The sequence below is a fragment of the Alligator mississippiensis genome, chromosome 13, assembly GCF_030867095.1.
Source record: "Alligator mississippiensis isolate rAllMis1 chromosome 13, rAllMis1, whole genome shotgun sequence".
In the NCBI taxonomy this organism is placed as follows: domain Eukaryota; kingdom Metazoa; phylum Chordata; order Crocodylia; family Alligatoridae; genus Alligator; species Alligator mississippiensis.
The window spans coordinates 22,235,825-22,256,927 of record NC_081836.1 but is presented as its reverse complement, the minus strand read 5'-3'; the positions used below and the strand labels follow the sequence as shown (position 1 = coordinate 22,256,927).

Sequence of the window (21,103 nt, the reverse complement as noted above, 5' to 3'; positions counted from 1 at the left end):
TGGGGGGTAGGGGTTAAGGCACCCTGACCCACCTTTCACCAGGGTGGCAACTGGCCTGGCATTTCCTGGAGGCTCCCGCACCACTGGGAGCCCCACCAGGCCACCCACTCCCGGTAGGGTGCAGTTTTAGGTCGTACCCAGGAGCAAGGAGCCTCCTATCCTTCCCCTACAGCTCCTCCCTTACCTCCAGATGTAGATCTGCAGCCCTCCAGCCAGGCAATATTGTTGCCTGGCCTCTCACAGCAGAACTGCCCTGCTTATATGGGCAGCCCTGAATCTAAGATGGCTGCCCACATTAAGCACCTGGCGGCTGCCAGCTCCAGGCCCTTAAAGTAGCAGGCACAAACAGTGCCTGCCACGCTCCCCATTCTTATTTATTTATTACTCTACCATTGCATATTGTTTCATTTTATCTATCTTTTGTATCATAATTTACCATGCTTTATTTTAATTTTGTTTAAACCAGTAGAGTGTATAATTTTTGCACACTTATTAATAATCACAAATGACATGTTTTGCTATTATATTTTATATAATTGTATCGTCAACTTTATTGTATTGTTTTAGTGAGAGCTATAAATAAACTACTACCACTATAAACTCTCATACATTGTGCTACCTGATGAGGTGACACCAATTCTGGATTTGGCAGTTTGTGAAAAACTTAATCTAATTAGGCATGGGCTTGCAGTACAAGAAGATATAGGCCTGGAATATGAAACACTCATATCAAAGTGCAAGGATTTATTTGAAGGGCTAGAGGTTACCTTGCTAGGTGAACATACAATTCAGATAAATAAAGAAGTTGTTGCCATTATTCAGCCATGCAGAAAAATGTCTTCTGCTCTCAGTGATAAACTTAAGGCAGAGTTAACAATAATGGAAAAATTACAAGCGATACAGAAAATCCAGGAACCTAACATACTAGGTAAACTCTGTAGTTATTGTAGAGAAAAATAGTGCCCAGGAATATGCTCATAAATCATGTCTATGGTTTTATGATACATTTCAGCAACACAGGTGATATCAAAAGGCAGACAGAAATCTGTACCTTTCAAATTAAATACTAAGTGTTTATACTGTATCTATCTGAATTGAAGATGACTTTGAATTTAAAAAGATGCCCTCCCCCCCAATAATTCAGTTCTATACATGGAAAATTATTTGTTATAATTTTCCATGTATAGAATTTCATTATTGGAAGGTCACCTTAAATTCATCCCCACTCCCTGCTGAATCCTCAAAGTATAATCATAGAGGGCGCTTGTACATGTGAGATGGGGTTTAGTTCCCCTAAACTGAAAGGATGGGTTTTTAATTGTGATCCCTCCCCCCCACCCTCTTCCCTCCCCCCGCAGAGCCTGGTTGCCTCTCCCACAGCTGGGGGGCGAGCTGCTGGCAGGCCCTGAGCTGCAGGGATTGGGAGGGGGATCCCGGTCCTTGTCTCTGCAGTGGTGGTGCCCCCCAGGTGGGATGCTAGCTGCGCAGATGCTGCCCCATCTGGGAGGCAGCACCCACCATAAACAACTCTTCCCCAAGCCCATGCAGGGAGCAGTCCCCAGGGGACACCACCACCATGGAGGGAAGGACTGGGTTGTCTTCCAGCTCAGGGCCCACTGGCAACTTCTCCCACAGCTGGGGAGCAGACAGGTAGGATCCATGAAAGGGCAGGGAAAAAAGTATTGGGCCCCTCACTGCTTTTTTTTTTCCTCTCTCAGCAGAGCCTGCCTATACCAACTGCTGTCAGATTACATAGCCCCTGGGCTGTGTGGGGCCCAGTGCTTCCCTGAGCGAAGGCGGTACCCCCCCATGTGGGGTGCTAGCTTGCAGGCAGCATCCAGCCTGATCTAATGGTGCATGGCATGCTGGAAACCTGGGCATGGGGAAGCTTGGGCTTGGCAGGCTTCCAGCGCCCAGCACACTGTCCCCATTGCCTTCCTGCCACCTGGGACTGCTCAGGAACAGGCTGGCTTACCACTGTGCCAGTGTGGGAGGTGGCAGGAGGGCAGCTGGTTGTGATGGTGCCTAGAAGAGGTGGCAGGAATGGTGCACAGGGTGCTGGAAGCCTGCCAAGCCCAAGCTTCCCTGAGCACGCCAGGGCTTCCAGCACCCTGTTCACCATGCCCCCCACCTTCTCTGGCTACCAGCACACCCATGTGACTTGTACATGCGCATCATTTTTTAATCCATAATGGGCCAATTTGCTGCGATCAAAGTAAAATATATGGGAGGTTTTCTGGGAAGGCCTTTGATTTGGTGTCCCATGAGGCTCTTGAGATAAAACTAGGGGACTGTGGGTGCAACAATTCAATGGTCAGATGGGTGGGAAACTGTTTGCAGGGTCAGACCCAGGGAGTACTAATAGATGGATGTGTTGACCTGGTGGAAGGTAGCCAGTGGCGTCCCCCAGGGTTCAGTACTTGAACAAGGGCTTTTCAACATCTATATCAATGATCTGGATGTGGGGGTGAAAAGCACACTGGCAAAGCTCTCCAATGACACTAAGCTTTGGGGAAGTACGGCCATGCATCAAGGTAGGCTGATGATCCAGGCAGACCTAGACAGATTAGTTAAATGGGCAGACCAGAACCAGATGCTGTTCAGCACAGAAGTGTAAAGTACTCCATCTGGGGAGGAAAAATCTGCAACAAACTTACAGGCTCAGTGAGGCTACGCTAGCATTCACCATGTCCAAAATGGACCTGGGGGTCATAATTGATCATAAAATTAAAACGAGCCACCAGTGTGATGCTACAGTTAGCAGAGCAAACAATACACTGGCATGCATCAACCAATGTACCTATAGCAAAACTAAGGAAGTTATTCTCCCACTCTACTCAGCATTGGTAAAGCCACAGCTGGAGTACTGCATCCAGTTCTAGGTGTCACACTTCAAGAAGGATGTGGAGAAGCTTGAGATAGTCCAGAGAAGAGCCACTCGTATGGCTAGAGGCCTGAAGAGCAAGGCATATGAGGAAAGGCTGACAGATATGGGACTGTTCAGCCTAGAAAAGAGAAGACTTTGGGGGGATTTGTGGCAACTTACAAATATATCAGGGGTGAGCATCAGGGGCTAGGCAAACAACTATTCACCAAAGTGCCCCAGGGGAAAAATAGGCACAATGATCATAAACTCCTAGAAGAAGGTTTCAGTTTGGATACAAGGAAAACCTTCTTCATGGCTTGTGTGACTAGACTCTGGAATAGACTCCCAGAGTGGGAGGTGCAGACACCTATGCTGGAGATCTTCAAAAGCATACTGGATGCATACCTTGCTAGTGTTATTTGACCCCAGCAGTCTTTCCTGCTCAGAGCAGGGAGGCTGGACCCAATTATCTCACACGGTCCCTTCTAGCCCTAAACTTCTGTGAATTTGTCTAAGTTGCCACACACAAAGAAATCTGTACATGAAAAATTGTGCACATGTACATGGTAATGCCGTTATGTTAGACAAATGACAATTTCTCATCACTTTATGTCATGTGTACATGGCCCCACCATCACGTGTACAAGCACCCTTAATGGATATCAGGAGATTTAAAGAATGATATTCAAGCTGCAAAATTATGATTGAATTTAGTTGTGACCTATATGCCAGGTAAATTAATGTTTATTGCAATGCACTCTCTAGAGCTATACAGCCTGTTATGAAATCAAAAAGGACCTTTGAGACCTCTGTGCAACCCTGCATAGTTATATTGTCAAGTCATTCCCTATAGCAGAGAGGAAATGGTAGCAAATAGAAACAGAACAAGACAATTTGTTGGAACTCTTGAAATATTTTATAGTTAAAGCTTGGCCAAAGTACAAAAGTACAAAGTAGCTATAGGAGATTATTGTAGTTGCAGGCATTAACTTTCACTGGTATAAAGGGTAGTTTTTAAAAAGTCAGTAAGTTGGTGTTACCAAGGGGCTTCTGAAAGGAAGTGCCACCAATCTATGAAGGCCACTTAGGAATTTTGAGAAATGTAAAAAACAAGGGCACAATGAGATGTTCTGGCCTGGGATCAGTAACATCGCAAACATAGTAGAAAATTATTACATGTGTTTAACATTTTAGTCACATCAATAGGCTGAGCTGCTACAACCTCATCCAGTTCCATCCAGAGCATATGAAAAGGTTTATTTATGTGGAATTCAAAAGCTAATTTAATAGTTACAGGCTATTATCCCCTGTATCCAGAAGTATGTACTTTGTCCAGTACTACTGGGAACTCAGTGATAGTCAACCTGGATGCCATATTAGCAAATCAGGGGATTCCAGAAACAGTTTTTAATAAAAATGGGCCTCAGTTCTCTGGTTCTGAATTTAAGGAATTTACTGAGGATTGGGATTTTAGCATAGTATATCAAACCTTAATTATCTCCAATTGAATGGCTTTGTGAAACAGTCAATTCAGACTATAAAAATATATTGAAAAAATAATTTGACAGTGGGGGTGATTTTCTGAAAGTATTACTGGTATATGGAAGTAATCCCTGGCCAATGGTTGGTCACCAGCTCAGCTATTAATAGGTCCATGGATACATTCTAATCTACCAATCTGTCATAATTTAGTAAAGGATCAGAATGACATGTGAGAGAGAGAAATGAAACTCAAAAACAGAAATAAAAAATGGTATTTCAGAGGAGCCCAGGAACTTCCAGTAATAAAATCTGGAGGCAGAGTGAGCCTGAGGAATTACATCTCAAAATACATGGGATCAACTCAGCATTTTCAAGTGCCTAGTGAATCCATGGTCATACGTGGTCTGAACAGACCAAGGGGACATGTCAAGGTACAATCATCATAATCTATGAGCACTCCTTAGGTAGCTCTCAGGACCTGAAAGAAGAGGTGGACATGGACTGTGCTCAGCTGACTGTTCCTGCCTTAGCACTGGAAACAGAAAGAGAACCAGGTCATCACCAAGCAAGCTCCTTAGGCATCTTTGAGTCAGATACTTTCTTGGCCTTAGAGAACAGTGAAACTTTCTTGAAAGACTCATAGGACACTGACAGACGTGCAGCTCCCTGATGGAACTCATGGCACTTTGCATCGCTTGTGTCAGCCTCTTGTGGGCTAAGATCGAGTTGTGTAGGAAGTATCTGAAGTCCCGGACTAAGGAGTCTGGCATGGAAGATACTTGCCTGTAGTATCTGGGGGCATCTGAACCCCAAGACCTCCAGGCTTGGGTTTGCACGTAGGATGCCTGCCAGTGGATTTGGGAGTATCTGAAGTCCCAGATTTGGGATGGAGGATGCTTGTTGGTTGTAGCACTGTATGTGGTGCTTAGAATGATTGAATTGTGCCTGCTCAATCGATATGGTTTTTGAAACAACTGAGTTCTGCTCAATTGACCTGGAGCATGGAATATATTAAAAAAACCCCAAACAAACCACAAAACAAAAACAAACAAAAAACCCCCCATTAATGGTAGTTCGCAAGAAGGCACTCCACTTTGAATCGCCTTCATCTGAATCCTCATGTAATGAAGGTTCAGACTGTTGCTAAATTGGGCACTTTTAGAGTGCTCTGCAGCCATGCACTCCTGTAAGGGCACAGCTGTAAAGTGCTTTTAGGAGGCCGATTGCACAACATATGTAACTTCTGTCTGCACTTGTAGAGACTGGATAAGAGCTATAGAAGAGGGGAAATAAGAAAGTGAGGGTAAAGACTTAATCCAGAGTGATGTGCTAGCAGTAGCGATGTGTAGGGGGTGCACGGAGGTACAAGTGCATCCCCCAAAAGTTCTGATGTTCCCCCTGACAGCCAGCATTCCCCTGCTTGGGCAACCGGTGGGGGGGAGAGGGGCAGGCAAGAGCATTGGTGCCCCCCCTACCCCCCTCCTCCGCAAGAGCACCGGCCGGGGAGTGGGGGCACTAGGAGAAGTGCTGCTGGCACTTTTGCGTGCACCCCTGGCACTTCCAGCTGCAGGGGAGCCCCCCATTCCCCCAGTCGCTAACTGGCCACTGGGGGGGAGGTGGGGGGAAGTGCGAAGGTGTGACTACTTCTCTACAATAAACACTTGTTGTTTAGTTCCTCTTATTCATGCAGACGGTCTTCACTGAGTACTACGGTAATCACTACAGAGTCATTCCCCGTTCTCAGAAGGTAGTTATGTAGCATGTAGAAGGTATGCCTCTTTTCTTTCCCAGCCAGCCTGCAAAGCCCCTCCACAATGAATGCAAAGTCCCATGGCATGGACACATGTACATTTGGAGCCATTTTCAAAGGGGAATGTTTCAAAAAGGGAGAAGCTGGTATGTTCCATTTGTTACCTGTGGACAAATATAGCAAAACCTCTCCAACTTTAGCTCTGCTTCATCCAGAGTTGAAAGTTGGACCAGTTTTGCTACACTTATATTCTTCCCACCTTGTCCACATGTAACAATTGCTAAATAGCTGCTGTGCTGTTGAAATGTTCCTCTTTTGAAACAGTTCCAAATGTACATGTGTCCATACTCTTAGTAGTGCAATCAGTGCAAATGCCAAAATATGAATGTAAATTGGCTCAACCCCCTCCTCCCAGGTCTATTTCCCTGGTCATGATAGCTGCTGCTGCAGGACTGCTCTCTGCAATGCAAACAGCTTGGTAAAAGGCACATTTATTGGGTGTGAACAGACACATTTCCTGAGGGACCATATGCAGATGATGGCAAGTCTGTCTCGCACATTCTTTGTTCTAGCTACCTGGGAAGGCCTGGCCTGTTTGAGCAGTCAGCCACTTTTTATTACTTGCCATTACAAGCATGAATCCAGGCCTGTTTTGTGATGGGCTCTCTTGCCACCCACCTTACAGAATCCATGCTAGGTCTGTACCCTGCATGCCAGTTCTTCCAGGCTCCTGCAACCCCCTCCTCATCCGTAGGGTACAGCATTCTCCTTTTGTCTTGGGAAGCTGGGGAAAGAGAGTCTGTTCTTTTGCTTTCCAATGCCGTGACTCTGTAAAGAGAAGAGATGCTGGCTTTTATATCTCAGCGTATGACAGAGAGATGATCTACAAGCTCTAGGCCCCCAAATTTCAGGTGAATTTAGTTTGGATGGATGAGTTGGCACCTCATGAGCCCTCCCATCATCATCCACCCTTCAGCCTCTTCCCTGCCTTTCACACCTGATCTCTTTGGCTTCTCTTTGTAGTTAGTAACAGTACCTGAGTGGCCCAAGGAATGCTGGTGAGCCACCTGGTGGGAACCTGAATTAAAAGCAGCTAACCAAACTTTAGGTATTCGCTAAATTTATGTCATGGAGCATGCATAGGTGCAACAATTAGAATTACTACCAGATAGCCAATTGGAGGCACCATGGGGCTGTGTGACAGCCATAGGTGTGAAGATGGGTCCAGATAATAGCATACAGAGCTGAGTGTTTGACAGCCATTTCAAAGCGAGTTGAGTGTGCATAATGATGAACGGGAGAGAAGTGGTTCTATGTAACAGCCAGTAGGAGGTGGGTGGTGAGATGTCTGCACCTGTGAAACAGAAATCAAGATGTTGATCTTGTGACTGTCAGGGCACCCTCCAAGGGAGACTTTTGGCTCTTCTCAGGATTGGCCCTTGCAGTAATTATCCCTGAAAGTGTTGCATTCCCTGCACTCCATACCAACCTGTGTTGCTATTTATGAAAGACATGGCTTGCTGTGGTGCACAGCAGTGAAATGGTTAATGTTTAACTTTTATGTGTAAGCAGAGCATGATGGAGTTACAGGGAAGTGCCTTGGGGCTGTCAGAAAAGAGCTGTAGGACTATGTCCTGTTTCAGCCTGTGCCTGCTTCCTGTCAGCCAAGAGCTGCACAAGGATATACTATGACAATGGCGTTGGCCCAGGTGGTTTTACTGTATCTGGCAGGAAAGATCCCCTTCTTCCTGGCCTTGAATGACTTGGTGCAGTTGATAGTGGAAGCCAGTCCATTACACTGTGGGCTTGCACCCCTATGAAAATCTACTATAGCCTCCTAACGGAAGGATCTCTGCTACACAATTTATGGTGATGAGGGATTTCTCTTGGGTTTTCTCCCTAGCTTGCTCCTTTGGCCTTTTGGCTAGGGGGAAGCAAGAATAGGGAGCATCTGAATCCCAAGGCCTCTGGGCTTGCATACAGGATTCCTACCATGGTTTAGGGAATATCTGAAGCCCCAGGCTGAAGATTCTTGGAGGTCAGATACTACCCAGTAGTAGCACCACATAGACTTCAACAATTGAGCTCTGCTCAGTTGATAGAATTTGGAACTAAATTTGGCAAATTTAGCCTGAGACACAAGAAAATAAACAAACAAACAAACAAAAAAACCCCATGCAGCTGGAGGTCCAAGGAAGTGATCCTCCCCCTCTATGTGACATTGGTCAGGCCACAGTTGGAGTACTGCGTCCAGTTCTGGGTGCCGCACTTCAGGAGGGACATGGACAGCATCGAGAGGGTCCAGAAGGGGGCCACTCACATGATCAGGGGGCAGCGGGGCAGGCCCTCCGAGGAGAGGTTATGGGACCTAAGCCTGTTCAGCCTCCACAAAAGAAGGCTGAAAGGGGATCTGGTGGCTGCCTATGAACTTGCCAAGGGGGACCAGGAGGCAATGGGAGAGTCCCTGTTCCTCTGAGCACTACCGGGGGTAACAAGGAACAATGGCCATAAGTTGACCTAGAGTAGATTCAGGCTAGATATCGGGAGGCACTACTTCACTGTCAGGGCGGATAGGAGCTGGAACCAACTTTCAAGGGAAGTGGTGCTTGCCCCTACCCTGGGGGTCTTCAGAAGGAGGCTAGACAGCCACCAAGCTGGGGTCATTTGACCCCAGCATCCTTTCCTGCCTATGGCAGGGGGTCGGACTAGATGATCTACTTAGGTCCTTTCTGATCCTACCAACTATGAAACTATGAGAGGGGCTGGCATTAAGTCTTCTTTTAAGAGCAAAGCAAGAAGTTTGCTCTTCAGCAACACAGGCTGTCTGTCCAAACTGAGTCAGCCTATTAGCCATCCACAGAACAGGCCGTGCATTCCATTGGGCAAAGTGGAAGGACCAGTCTTACTTGGAGACCAGGCAGGTAGAAGTACCTGCTTACCACTGCATATATCCCTTGGTTCTTTCCATCTGTGTACCCAATTCAATATCCAAGTCTGTGTGGGTCCTTAGGCCTCAGCAGTCAGGTTCCTAATCCCATCTCATCTGATACCTCCTGTATCCGATTCCCAGTTGCAGCCCTGCTGAGGCCACATCGGCCATTATTTGTGGCCAGTTGTTAAACTCTAATGCCCACTTTTTGTGTTTCCATTATCACCCTCATGTGTTCTACTCAGTTCCTGGTAATACATTTGTAATAATCCAGCTACGCTCATGTGCTAGTAGCAAGTTACTACTTCTGCTTCCTTTCCATCTAGCAACACAAAGCAGGCAGCTAAACTGTGTTGTTCATGAAAGTGGTGCACAAGTTCCCAGGCTCCTTCTACAGACCTGTACAGGGGTGGCTCCCAGGGGGAGGTGGGTGGGGTGCACTTGCACCCCAAATTTGATTCCTGCTCCACACAAAGTTTAAAACAGACTGTCTGGTAGCAGCAGTATTTCGAGTCAGGGAGTGCTGCAAGAGCCAATTGATTTCATGGCTTACTATGATCTACCTACTCCCTTCTAAAAACTCTTTATTCCACAAGTGTTAAGGCTCTTCTCTTTTTTTTTCAAATTGTCTTGATGGTCCAATCAAGCTATTCTTTGATCTGCAGTGCTGTTGTCTGTTAGCTGCCCCTGATGATGAAGCTCCTATTTCACACTCCTGCAGATCATTTTTAACTCAGTCCTAATGGCTAATATACTGGCTCAGTTTTTGCTTCAATCTGAATAATACAGCACTAGGCCCTTAGCATTTTAGTAAAGCTTCTAGTTTACTTTCAACTGGAGAAAAAGGTGTTGTTTTACAGGTGATGATACACTTTACCATGTGCATCCCCCCTTTCAAAATTCTAGATCCACCCATAGGCCTGTATTTCAGACAGTCTAAGGCTGATATTTGCTTTGCAGGTGTGAAGCAGTCCCAAACCGTGTCAGCATTTTAAACATTTTCCTCAGCAGCTCAGCATGAGGGATTGTGGTGTCTAACAAGGCCCAACAGGATTTGTTGCCCTGTTCAGCTGTCTTTCCAGATAAAGTCACTGGACTTGCTGCTTGGTACCCAACTCTACTCAGGAGAAATATAGTTTATACATGCAGGCCTTGTGGAGCCACTGGGGGCAGGTGCTAGATGAATGCTGTGCAGGGCTGTGGATCCCAGGTCTCTTCTAGCACAAGCTCCTTACCTCAGTACTTTTTTTTTGTTTGACAAGCTGCTTTATGGACATGATTTAATGGATTCTTTTTCAGTAGCTTCTACACTGTTATTGACTCACTTTAGAGAGATATAAAAAGGCTGTAAAATAAAAAGATTTTACAAGTAAAAATCATGTAGCTGCATGGGAAAATGTGCTTGGTGTCAGCCAGGACAGCTCTGCACCAATATCTTCAAGCCAGAGGTGAACTGAACCATCTCCTGGAATATACTTGAACTAGGAGATACAGGGAAAAGACCCAGGAATGACTGCTTCCCAATGAACAGTGAAATCCCACCATTGTCCATTGGGATACAAGGGGAGCTTAGAGTCCAAAAGCCTTCCCATTCTACAGTAGAGCATTAGGGTCCTAGCCTGAGTTTACCTAGCAATGTAATGAGTCTAGGCCTAACTGGGGAAGACACTCTCACATCTTAGCTAAAAACAAGCAGGGAATCATGCCAAATCACCCTACATGAAGAGGTTTTTACCATGAAAAACATTTGCATTTGGCTGGGGGGGGAGAGGAACCTCTCCAATCTGCTCTACCTGTCCCCTTCCCCCTGCCAGAATCAGGGCCTAGTTCTGGCAGCTGCCACGCCCACCCACACAGTACATGGGAGACCAGCAGGACAGTAAACCTGGCTCCAGGTCTCGTGAAGGCAGCTGTCCCAGTGGGGACTGGCAGTGACCCAAGACTTTGAACAGAACCCAGCAGCTGTCAGGCTGTCCACCTACTCTTCCTCTTTTCATGACACTACTGTCCCTATGCAGACATAACACAAAGTGAAACACTCCCAAATACTACTTCATGGCAATAGGTCCTATCTTGGATAATTCCAGCCACTCACAGAGTGTTCCAAAGGGTGTCTAGGTGTGTCCATCTGGCTCTCTGAAACACTTTAAGGGTCTTCGAAATATTTTAATTGTAAAGTTTGTCCATACTCTAAAATATCCTCATCAGAAATTATATTGTGCTAATATTTATGAACAGAGCAGAGCTCTTGAATGTAGGGGTTGCTTTCAAGAAACTGAGAGCAGTGTTTGTGTCCATACAGGAAGTGTGAGAACTTGCTTCCAAAATCATCATAACTTGAGTTAAACATTCCTTATTATGGAAAATAAGTTTCATCCTGAAAGTGCAATTTTAGTGCCTAAACCAGGGGTGTTCAAAATACAACCTGTGGGCCACATCCAGCCCACCAATTGATCCTATTCAGCCTGTTGGCTGCCACCAGGAACCTGAGGAGAGAGGGCTACACCCTGTGCTGCTTCACTCTACTGCAGCGGGGGTTGGGCTACACAGTGCGTAGACTCCATTTCTCACCCCCTGCATCCATTCCCCCTCCCCCCCAGCTTCCTGTTGTTGCTGTAGCTGCACAGTCCTGGCCCCATGGCTATTGGCAGCTGGGTCCACAGAGGATGGACTCCAAGATGAACATGAGTCGTCAGTGTGACAAAGTCATCAGCAAAGCTAACTGCACTTTATCGTGCATCAGCAAATGCATGACAAACAGAACCAAGGAGGTTATACTTCCCCTCTATCGGGCATTGCTCAGACCGCAGTTGGAATATTGAGTCCAGTTTTGGGCGCCACGCTTTAAGAGGGATGTGGATAACCTGGAGAGGGTCCAGAGAAGGGCCACGTGTATGGTTAAGGGCTTGCAGGCCAAGCCCTACAAGGAGAGACTAGGGCACATGGACCTCTTCAGCCTCCGCAAGAGAAGGTTGAGAGGCGACCTTGTGGCTGCCTATAAGTTCATCACGGGGGCATCATGGGGGAATTGGTGAGGCGCCCCTGGGAGTTATAAGAAATAATGGCCATAAGCTAGCAGAGAGCAGATTTAGACTGGACATTAGGAGGAACTTCTTCACAGTTAGAGTGGCCAAAATCTGGAATGGGCTCCCAAGGGAGGTGGTGCTCTCCCCTACCCTGGGGGTCTTCAAGAGGAGGTTAGATGTGCATTTGGCTGGGGACATCTGAACGCAGCACACTTTCCTACCTATGCAGGGGTCAGACTCAATGATTTATTGAGGTCCCTTCTGACCCAAGTATCTATGAATCTATGAATCTAGGATGGGGTGTGATGCAGTGCACTGAGTAGCTGTCCCACCCACCCACCTGCCTGCCATGCTGAGCCACTGCTGCTGCAGTGCCACTAGGAGGTAAGTCCTTGCCAGCCATGGAGGGGGGCTTGGCTTGGGGTAGCTACCCCTAACTTTCCAGTATGGCGTGTTAGCAGCAGTTCATTGTGGTGGGTGGATGGGTAGGACAGCTACCTGGCATGCTGCATCACTCCCCGGGTTGTGTGCCTGGCTGCCAGTGGCTGTGGCATGAGGGAGGACAGTGTAGCACCAGAGCAGAGGAGTCTGTGCACTGTGTAGCCCATCCCAGCTGCAGCAGAGTGTTGCAGGGTACAGCCCTCCCTCCTCAGGTTCCTGGTGGCAGCTGGCAAGCCAGGTAGGATCAAGTGGCATCTTCCCAAGGTTTCTAAGTTAAAGACTCAGAGCCCGGGTGGGCCGGGTCATGGGACGCTCAGAGCCTGGGTGGCTTGTCCAGGTGGGCCAGGGGGCACATTTCCCCCCTCCCCTCACCCCCCCGCCCAATCTGTGTGTGGGGCAGAGGTGGCCTGCCATTGCATGCTGGGCTCTGCACCCCACCGCTGCTGCCACTGGACCCACACAACGCCATATGCCTGCCACCACTAGGCTGCGCCATGTCCCCTGCTCTCCCAGCTGCGGAACACACATGATATCATGTGGCTCTGGAGGCAGCAGCAGCGGTGAGCAGAGCCCAGTGTGCAGCAGCAGCAGCAGCCCACTTCCATCCCACACACAGATGGCAGGGCACATGTTCCCTGGGCCTCTCCCATGGTGCGTACAGTAGTGGAAGCCCCACCCCATACCCCTGGATGAGCTGCTCTGACTCTCCTACTACCTGCCCCAGCCCTGGGGCCCCATTCACCCCAGTCCCTGCCTCTGCCCCACTCCTTCCCTCACCACTGTGCCTCAATTTGCCTCAAATATCTACAAGAACGAGATTACAACTCAGAGTACAGACCTCAGGATATCACTGAACTCATATACTTCATCCTCACACACAACTTCAGTTTCAACAACCAACACTTCCTCCAGACTATGGGTACAGCTTTGGGCACCAAATGTAACATAACACCCAGTTTCTTTTTTTTTTTCTTTTATATATATAGATAGATAGATATGCATTCCCTTCCCCAACTATTTCTGACTTTTTCTCCTCCTCTCTATTCCCTATAGATAATTATAAGTAAGCTAAGATATTGGATAAGCGTTAACATTTTATTTTAAGTAGTAAGTTTTATTTCTCTCCCCTCTGCAAATAAGTGCCCTGCTATTTTGATATAGATATCCACTGTTTTATAGGTGATAATTATTATGTTTATATTGATTTTTTTATTGCTTTTATATTGTGTGATTACTGTTTTAGGCCTATATATGTAAGTTAGCATAAGTCATGTCAAGTTTCCATCTTGTAATGTCAAGCCCCCATCTTGTCTCCCCTGTTGTCTAAGTCATAAGGCATTATAAGTCATAAGTCATTATAAGTCATAACCTATGACTTATACTACCCCTCCTATGTAACTTGGTTCCTAAATGAATAGGGATGAATGAGGGTGCTTGAGAGACAATGGCAGTAGGTCTAAAAATAACTCCTCCTGAATGACTGAACCATCAACACCAATACCTGGACCAACGACGCAGCCATTGGAACCACCCTCAGCATTCAAGAAACAAAAGATGAGGCAACCCACCAATGTGCCAAGGCTGTACATGCTCAGTATGAACATCTGGAACCCTCTTGAACAGGACAGACCTTGCCTGGACAGGCCCTCCCATAGGGGACCATAGGTAGTCTACCCCATAAAAAGAGGTAGTGAAGACTCCTTGGGAACACCATTTCCATCTGGACCAGACTAGCTCCACGTCACACCACCTATCCACCCCAGAGGCCCTGCTGGCGACCCCCTCTGGACAACACTGAGCTCCAGGAGATCCCAACTGGCCATTGAGGACCCACTTTCAGCCTGGGATAGGTAGATATCACCTTTCTTCCTCCAATTTGGACTCTATCTCTCTCCTTCCAGACTTTAGCCCTTGCACCAAGCCTCTTTAACCCCTACTGCCATTGTCTGTGTGTGTGCATGCAAAGGAACCAATAAAATAACATGTCACCATCTCCCCTGTTCAATAAAACCACTATCATTTGTAACCCTGAGTTGGGTTGTGTTTTACTGAGCCCCGGTCCCTTCCCTATCTTAAATTCCGGTCTCTGTCTCCCTCTTTCTCTCTCTCTCGGCTCCAGCCCCCCATTTTCCTGATCTCTCAATTCTGTCTCCCCTTTCCTGCCACCTCTCAGCTCCTCTCTGTCCCTTCTCTGTTCCCCTTCTGCAGCCTCTTGGCCCCGTTGCTCTCTGCAGGCTCTCAGCCCCACTCCTGCAGCTTTTTGCCTCCTCTCTGTCCCTCTTCTGCAAGCTCTCAGCCCCGCTCCCGCCATTTTTTGCCTCCTGCCACCTCTCCCCAATCCCTATGTCTCTCTGCCTTCTCTGTCACTCTCTCTCTCTCTCTGTGTTCTCCAGCCTCTCCCCACTCCCCCACTCCCAGTTTTCCTCTCCCCACATAACTCTCGGCTCCTCTGTAGCCTCCTTGCTCCAGCTCCAGCCTCTGGACTTCTCCCCGGCATTTCTCCTTTGCTTTGCCAGCTTTCTGCTTTCAATTAACACCAATTAACCTTAAGTTACCCCAACTCCCCTCCAGTCTGTCAGTTCTAATACCAACACTGGCAACTTTCATCTCAGTCTCCATCAGCAGTAACCTAAAGTAACCCCAAGCCTCAGCTCCTCAGCCCAGCTCTCTCTAGTCAACTGGTTCTAATCCTGGTCCCAGCAACTTTCACCCCCAACACTTTCACTCTCTCTCTTACCTTAACCTTCTCCCAGGTATCCCAAGTACACCAAGCACATGCATACACACACACCACAACACCCAGGTTAGGAACTCACCTGTGTGTAGGTGAGTGGTATGTATATGAGCTGATATACATGTATGCCACTGTGTGCACGATATATGAATTAGTGATCTGTGTATGTGTATTTGGTGTGCAGGTATTGGTAATTGATTCTAGTCTAATTTATTTTTGTGTGTGTAGGTGCTTGAATTGGTGATAGGTGTGCATTTGCCTAGGCTGGTAATTTTGGATGTGTATGTGGCTGAATTGGTAGTGTGTGTGCACGTCTCATGAGGGTGCATGCACCTAGAATATGTGTATGCACCTAGTGTGTGTATGCACCTAATTGATTTTTGAGTGTGTGCGTGTGCAATTGTACACTATGACCTCCTGTCTAACAGTGTAATATTGAGATCCTGAGAGTTGGCCTGATCTCACAGGACAACACCAAAATGGTCCCACAATATTCCAACCTTTTTATGGCCCGCCTAGAAAAACACTTTTTCAAGAATTGCACCATCAAACCCTTACTATACATGAGATACATAGATGACATCTTCATAATTTGGACCGAAACCCTGCAGTCCCTGATTGAGTTCCACCAAAAATTTAACAATCATCACCCCTCCATCAGACTGTTGCTTGAATACCTTTCCTTTTTGGACACCATGATCAATATCCAAGATGGTAAAATTCAAACCACCATATATAAGAAACCAACATACATATCTACACAAAACCATCAATCACCCTAAACACACTAAGAAAGCTGTAACATACAGCCAAGTTCTCCACTACCACTGAATTTGCAGCAAGCAGAATACCTGTGACCACCACCTCACAAATCTCAGAAGGGCCTTCAGCCAACAAGGACACTCCTCCAGAGAGATAGATTGCACTTTTGAAAGAGCCACCCGGATACCACATGAAGAGTTGTTGCAGTACAAAAAGAGAATCCCCATAAATCGCACACTATTAGTTATGACATATCACCCTTCCCTGGGACCTACATGGAAAATCCTCAAACAATTGCAACCCATAGGTCTTTTCAGAACCACCCATCCTAGCCTTTAAACAAGCAGTGAACCTCACTAACCTCATCACCAGAAGAAAACTCCCTATGATCCAAACCACACTGAATGGATCCAGACCATGCCAGGACAAGAAATGCAAAACCTGCCAACATACCTCCAGTACCCCCACAATAGCTATAACCTGTAACAGGACCATCACCATTCCTGGATCTTACAGCTGCACCTCCAGAAATGTAATACATCTCATCCAGTACACCAAATGCCCTGATGGGAACTATGTAGGAGAAACCAAACAACAACTGCACACCAGAATGAACGCACACGGAAAATCTATCAAAGACAAGAATACACAACTACCTGTGGGGGCACACTTCTCACAGGACAGTCACTCCCTCTCGGATCTCTTAGTTCAAATCCTCAAAGGGAAATTACAAAACACCTTCCATAGATAAGCCTACGTACTTCATTTCATAAATCTACTGGATACAAAAAATCATGGACTCAATATAAACATTGGTTTTATGACACATTACAGCCTGCCTGACATCTGATTCATCAGGTACCTGCCTGACCCTACTTCTTACATTCTTCTTTTCCCCCACCTTTTCTCCCCTCCCCTCCCCTACTTTTCTGCCCTCTGTCTCCCTGATTTCCTACTACTTCCTTCTTCATTGAGAGCCTCTTTCTTACCTTGTATTATTACCACTGTAGTGTCTCAGACCAGCAGAGACTCCCTATGCCTGAAGAAGAGTGATTGCACTCAAAAGTTTGCCAAGACCTTTTTTCCAACTACTAAAAGTTCTACTCAAAGAGCCTTACCTACCTATGTCCTTACACCAACATGGCTACAAGCAAAAACCCACCCTCAATGCTGGCATTCTGGAGCTGCAGGCATCCTGCTTGGGTAGGGTTTTCTCAGTAGACTCTAACACAGGGGTGGGCAATTATTTTGGATGGAGGGCCGCTTACCAAGTTTTGGCAAGCTGTTGAGGGCTGCATGGGTAGCCACACCCCTTGACAGGTGCTCCGCCTCCTAGTTGCCATCTTGGGACTGGAAGTCCTGCCCCCTAACCCCCGACCTTTGCTGCCAGAAGTCCCTCCCCTTGCCCTCAGAAATACTCCTTTCAGCGAGTGGTTTTGCCATCTTGGAACCAGAAAAATACCAAATTATATTCTAAAAAGTGAACATATGACATTCATTAATTTTATTACAAAAAATATTTTTGTCCTGATTTAAATATGTTTGTGTAGTGTACATAGAGGTGATTGCACAATAGCTTAAAATGAAGTCTTCCTTTTGTATACTGTGGGGGGCGGGCATGGGGGTGGGTATCAATGTGTGGGGAGCTGTGGATGTGTGAGTATGAGAGTGAGGGTGTAGGTGTGTCTGTGGGGGGGTGGGTAGGTGTGGGGTGAGGGATCATGGGGGTGTGTGTGGATATGTGGGGGGTGAGTGGGTATGGGGTTGTGGGGGACTGTGTGTGAGGAGTGTGGGTGTGGGGGTCTATGTGTATGGCAGTGCGAGCGAGGTGCGTGGGTGCATGTGTATGGTGGGGTGTGCTTGTGGGACTCACCCTATGAACACACATACACACACACTCTCCCTCTCCCTCCCTCCCTCATTGCACACACACACTCTGTGCCTCTCTCACTATACACACACATACTCTCTGTGCTTCCCTTATGCTACACACACACACACATCCTCCCTCTTCTGGCCCCAGGGTACTGGTGTGGCCCTGCCTACGGTCTGGTGATGCAGCCCGGGGCCACATGGTGCTGGAGCAGCTGGCCACGTGCAGGGAAGTAGGGAAAGCTGCCACAGGCAGAGACTTCTAGGGGTGGGGGTTGGAGGGGGCTGGGGGTGGAGCAGGGCTGAGCTGGCCTTGCTGGTGAGTCCTGCTGGCTTCCCCTGGGTCCTACTGCCCCTGGCTCCTGTCATCTTTGACAGGCAGCCAGGAGCAGATAATAATCTTATAAATATAAAATATTAAATAAATATTAATCTTCTAAACTTTTTAGGTGCCCCATGGGGCTGGATAGAATGGCCTGGCAAGCTGGATCTGTCCCATGGGCTGTATTTTACCCAGCTCTGCTCTAAGATCTTACTGCTGGGCTTCCCTCATGGCCTGGGCTAATACCTGCTCTAAGCTTGGCCCTCCTTAGAGTCAGATGTCTCTCTATCAGGCCTAGCCTCATCTGCTGGCTCCTTGGGTCAGCTGACTCCCCAGTTAGCCCAGCCCTGCCAGTGGCTCCACAAGCTACCTGACCACCCTAAGTGCCTGGCCACACCCACCGCTGACAGCTCTACATGTGCCCACCCCCAAGATTAACTGTCACTGCTGCTGGCTTCTGCAGGCAGTTTGCAGCTCGCTGCCCCCACCATCGCTACCACCGCCAACTTCCCTATTATTCTTTTATTCTAGGAAGGCAAGTGCTCCTCTTCTCTTCTCTGCCCCATTCCTATTTGGATGCATCTGTCTCATATCAGAGTATTTGGGTTGTTATTACAGTGTAAGGGTCATGTCCAGGATGGCTGCTGGAGTGTGACCCATGTAGCTCTGAATTACCAGGATTTCAAAATAGTTGAAGCAGAATGGAAAGAGTGACTTGGCATGGTCAGTGAGAACCCCAGACCAGCTGCTACTGTGCTTAACAATAGTATCCTGGTGATGGCTGTCCTGTCCTCTTGGGATTTTTCTGAGCTCCCATTTAAGGCAGACTTTGAGCACTGGGGGCCAGCAACCTTTGCACTTACAGTCTTAAGCAACCACTAGCTTCAATGGTCCTTAGTTGAACACTTCTGATGCAATACAGAGGGGCCTTGGTTACACTGCTTAAGCAAGACAGAACTATATGAGCAAGGCCATTAGTACACGTCCCATTATCTTACCTTGACTGAGCACTCTCCCCTATGTGCTTTGCTCCTCAGTCAGTGGGGTTTAATTTGCACAAAATGCTGTTGTGGATTTGGCTGTATGTGAGAGGCTGAGGAGAAAATGCACTGTGCAATCCAGGTCGGGCAAGGGTGTGCAGTCAAGGAGATGACATTAAGCTGTGACTCCATTAAGTTCTACAGATGCTCTGCAGTCTGTTGTATGGAGAAGTGTCAATTACCCTGTGCTTGAATAAGCCAGCCAGCCAGGACAGGGAAGCTGCGCGCAACTAATTCCATTTAATTTGATCCCCAGTGACCTTGCCCATTATTCCACTGTGCAGCAGGCAAGACAGCCATGCCTTTATGAAGGCTCAGAATGGGATGGGAGCATGGCTGCAGATACCATTGCTTAGCTGCCTTCCCCTCACTGTCCATTTAAGGAATAGGAAACTAATCTTCCTATGACCAGCTCCTTGCAGGGGAAGGGCTCCCCAGCTACCTGTCTCCTGGGGAGCTTTCTGACCCCCTCTCTTTCACATGCTTAATCCCCTGCTATGCCTGGACTCCTGCAAATTGATTCAGCACCCCCTTAGCCTGGGGTCAGTGCAAAAAGCCTCCTGTCCTGAATTGCTCTTCTTATGGGATGTTTCACAGCTCTTCTACAGAGAACTCTCTTGGAGGTCCTGCAGAAGGCAGATGCCCCCCGAGGAATCTTCTCTCTTCTCATCTACCTTCAGTCCATTCCCTTTCCTAAGTCCATGATGGATGCATCCCAAATAAGCCACCACCAGCTAAATCAGTTCTCTCACCTCCCTGAACAGCTGAGACCTAGGGCTATTCTGTTATTATACTACTGTGACTCAAAGGTACTTCTGAAGCCATGGAGTGAGTGGGCCTGTGACCTGGGCATGTTCTTTGTCTCCTCCATCTCTCACCCTGCTTATAACTAGGCTGGGTGCCAGTCCCACTACTACTTCTTGTCCTATCATAGGAGACTTACCCCAGACACTCCCCATCTGCTCACAGCCCAGGCATGAGATGGCATTTCTGTAAGAACCTTCTGCAGGGATAGGACAGGACAGCAGGAGTGTCTCTAGGCCTGGGAAGCAAGACCCCTTGTCCAGGCCTTCAGCATCTCTCACCTCAACTAGTCTGATTAGAAATCATCATTTATATTGTTCCAGTGCTGAGAGAGTCAGTCTTGCAACAGAACCCCTGTGCACCAAGTCCTGGGCAGACACAGCACAAGGCAGTTCCTACTTCAGACAGCTGACACTAAATGTGGTGGTCAGACTAGCAGGCCTGGTAAGTGCCCTGTATTCTCCTTTCTGAAATTCCCTGCTCTCCCCTATGCTTGTGTTCAAATACCCCATAACCTCAGTGGTCTCCCACAAGCATGTTGTGCCTTTCCCACCCCAAACCAGCTTACCAAGCCACTTCTGCTCACTGACAAGGCTCCTTAATGACCATTCCCCCCCTGCATGGCCCACAGGAAGCGATTCATCCAGGTCATATTTCCTGTGAGTAGGTACTACATGTTGAACCATCACTGTGCTGGGCAGGTACTTTGCTTAATTACCAGGAAATCTTGTGCTGCTTGTGCTGACTGTACACCTAGCTCCATCAGGCTGAGACCCTGTTGCATGACCCATCAATCAGCCCATGAATGCCAGCTCTTTCCCTGGCACTCAGCATGCTTGTTCCAATGGCAAAATAATTGAGGTGTAGCTGGCTCTTTCAGGGGGTTACCAACCTTGGAACATCAGTTCTAGTTCCTGCAGCCTGAGATAAATGGGCACAAACCAATACTAACATTACCTAACCCACACAGAGAGAAAGTAGGGAGGCTGTGTTGTGCTCCACAGGGGCAGCAATGGAGAGATTGCTGTCCAGCTCCTGGGATCTGACTGGAGGATACTGCAGTATGTACATGAGG

General features: G+C 47.5%; 1 long non-coding RNA gene across 1 annotated transcript in view; it reads right to left on the bottom strand.

Moving 5' to 3' along the window:
* The window catches only part of LOC132244604 (uncharacterized), a 115,096-nt gene that overhangs the window by 53,344 nt on the left and 40,649 nt on the right, over positions 1-21,103 (bottom strand). Inside the window, exon 2 of the long non-coding RNA XR_009456207.1 lies at positions 6,777-6,926. This is a non-coding gene — a long non-coding RNA (uncharacterized LOC132244604). The remainder of the gene's footprint in view (positions 1-6,776; positions 6,927-21,103) is intronic.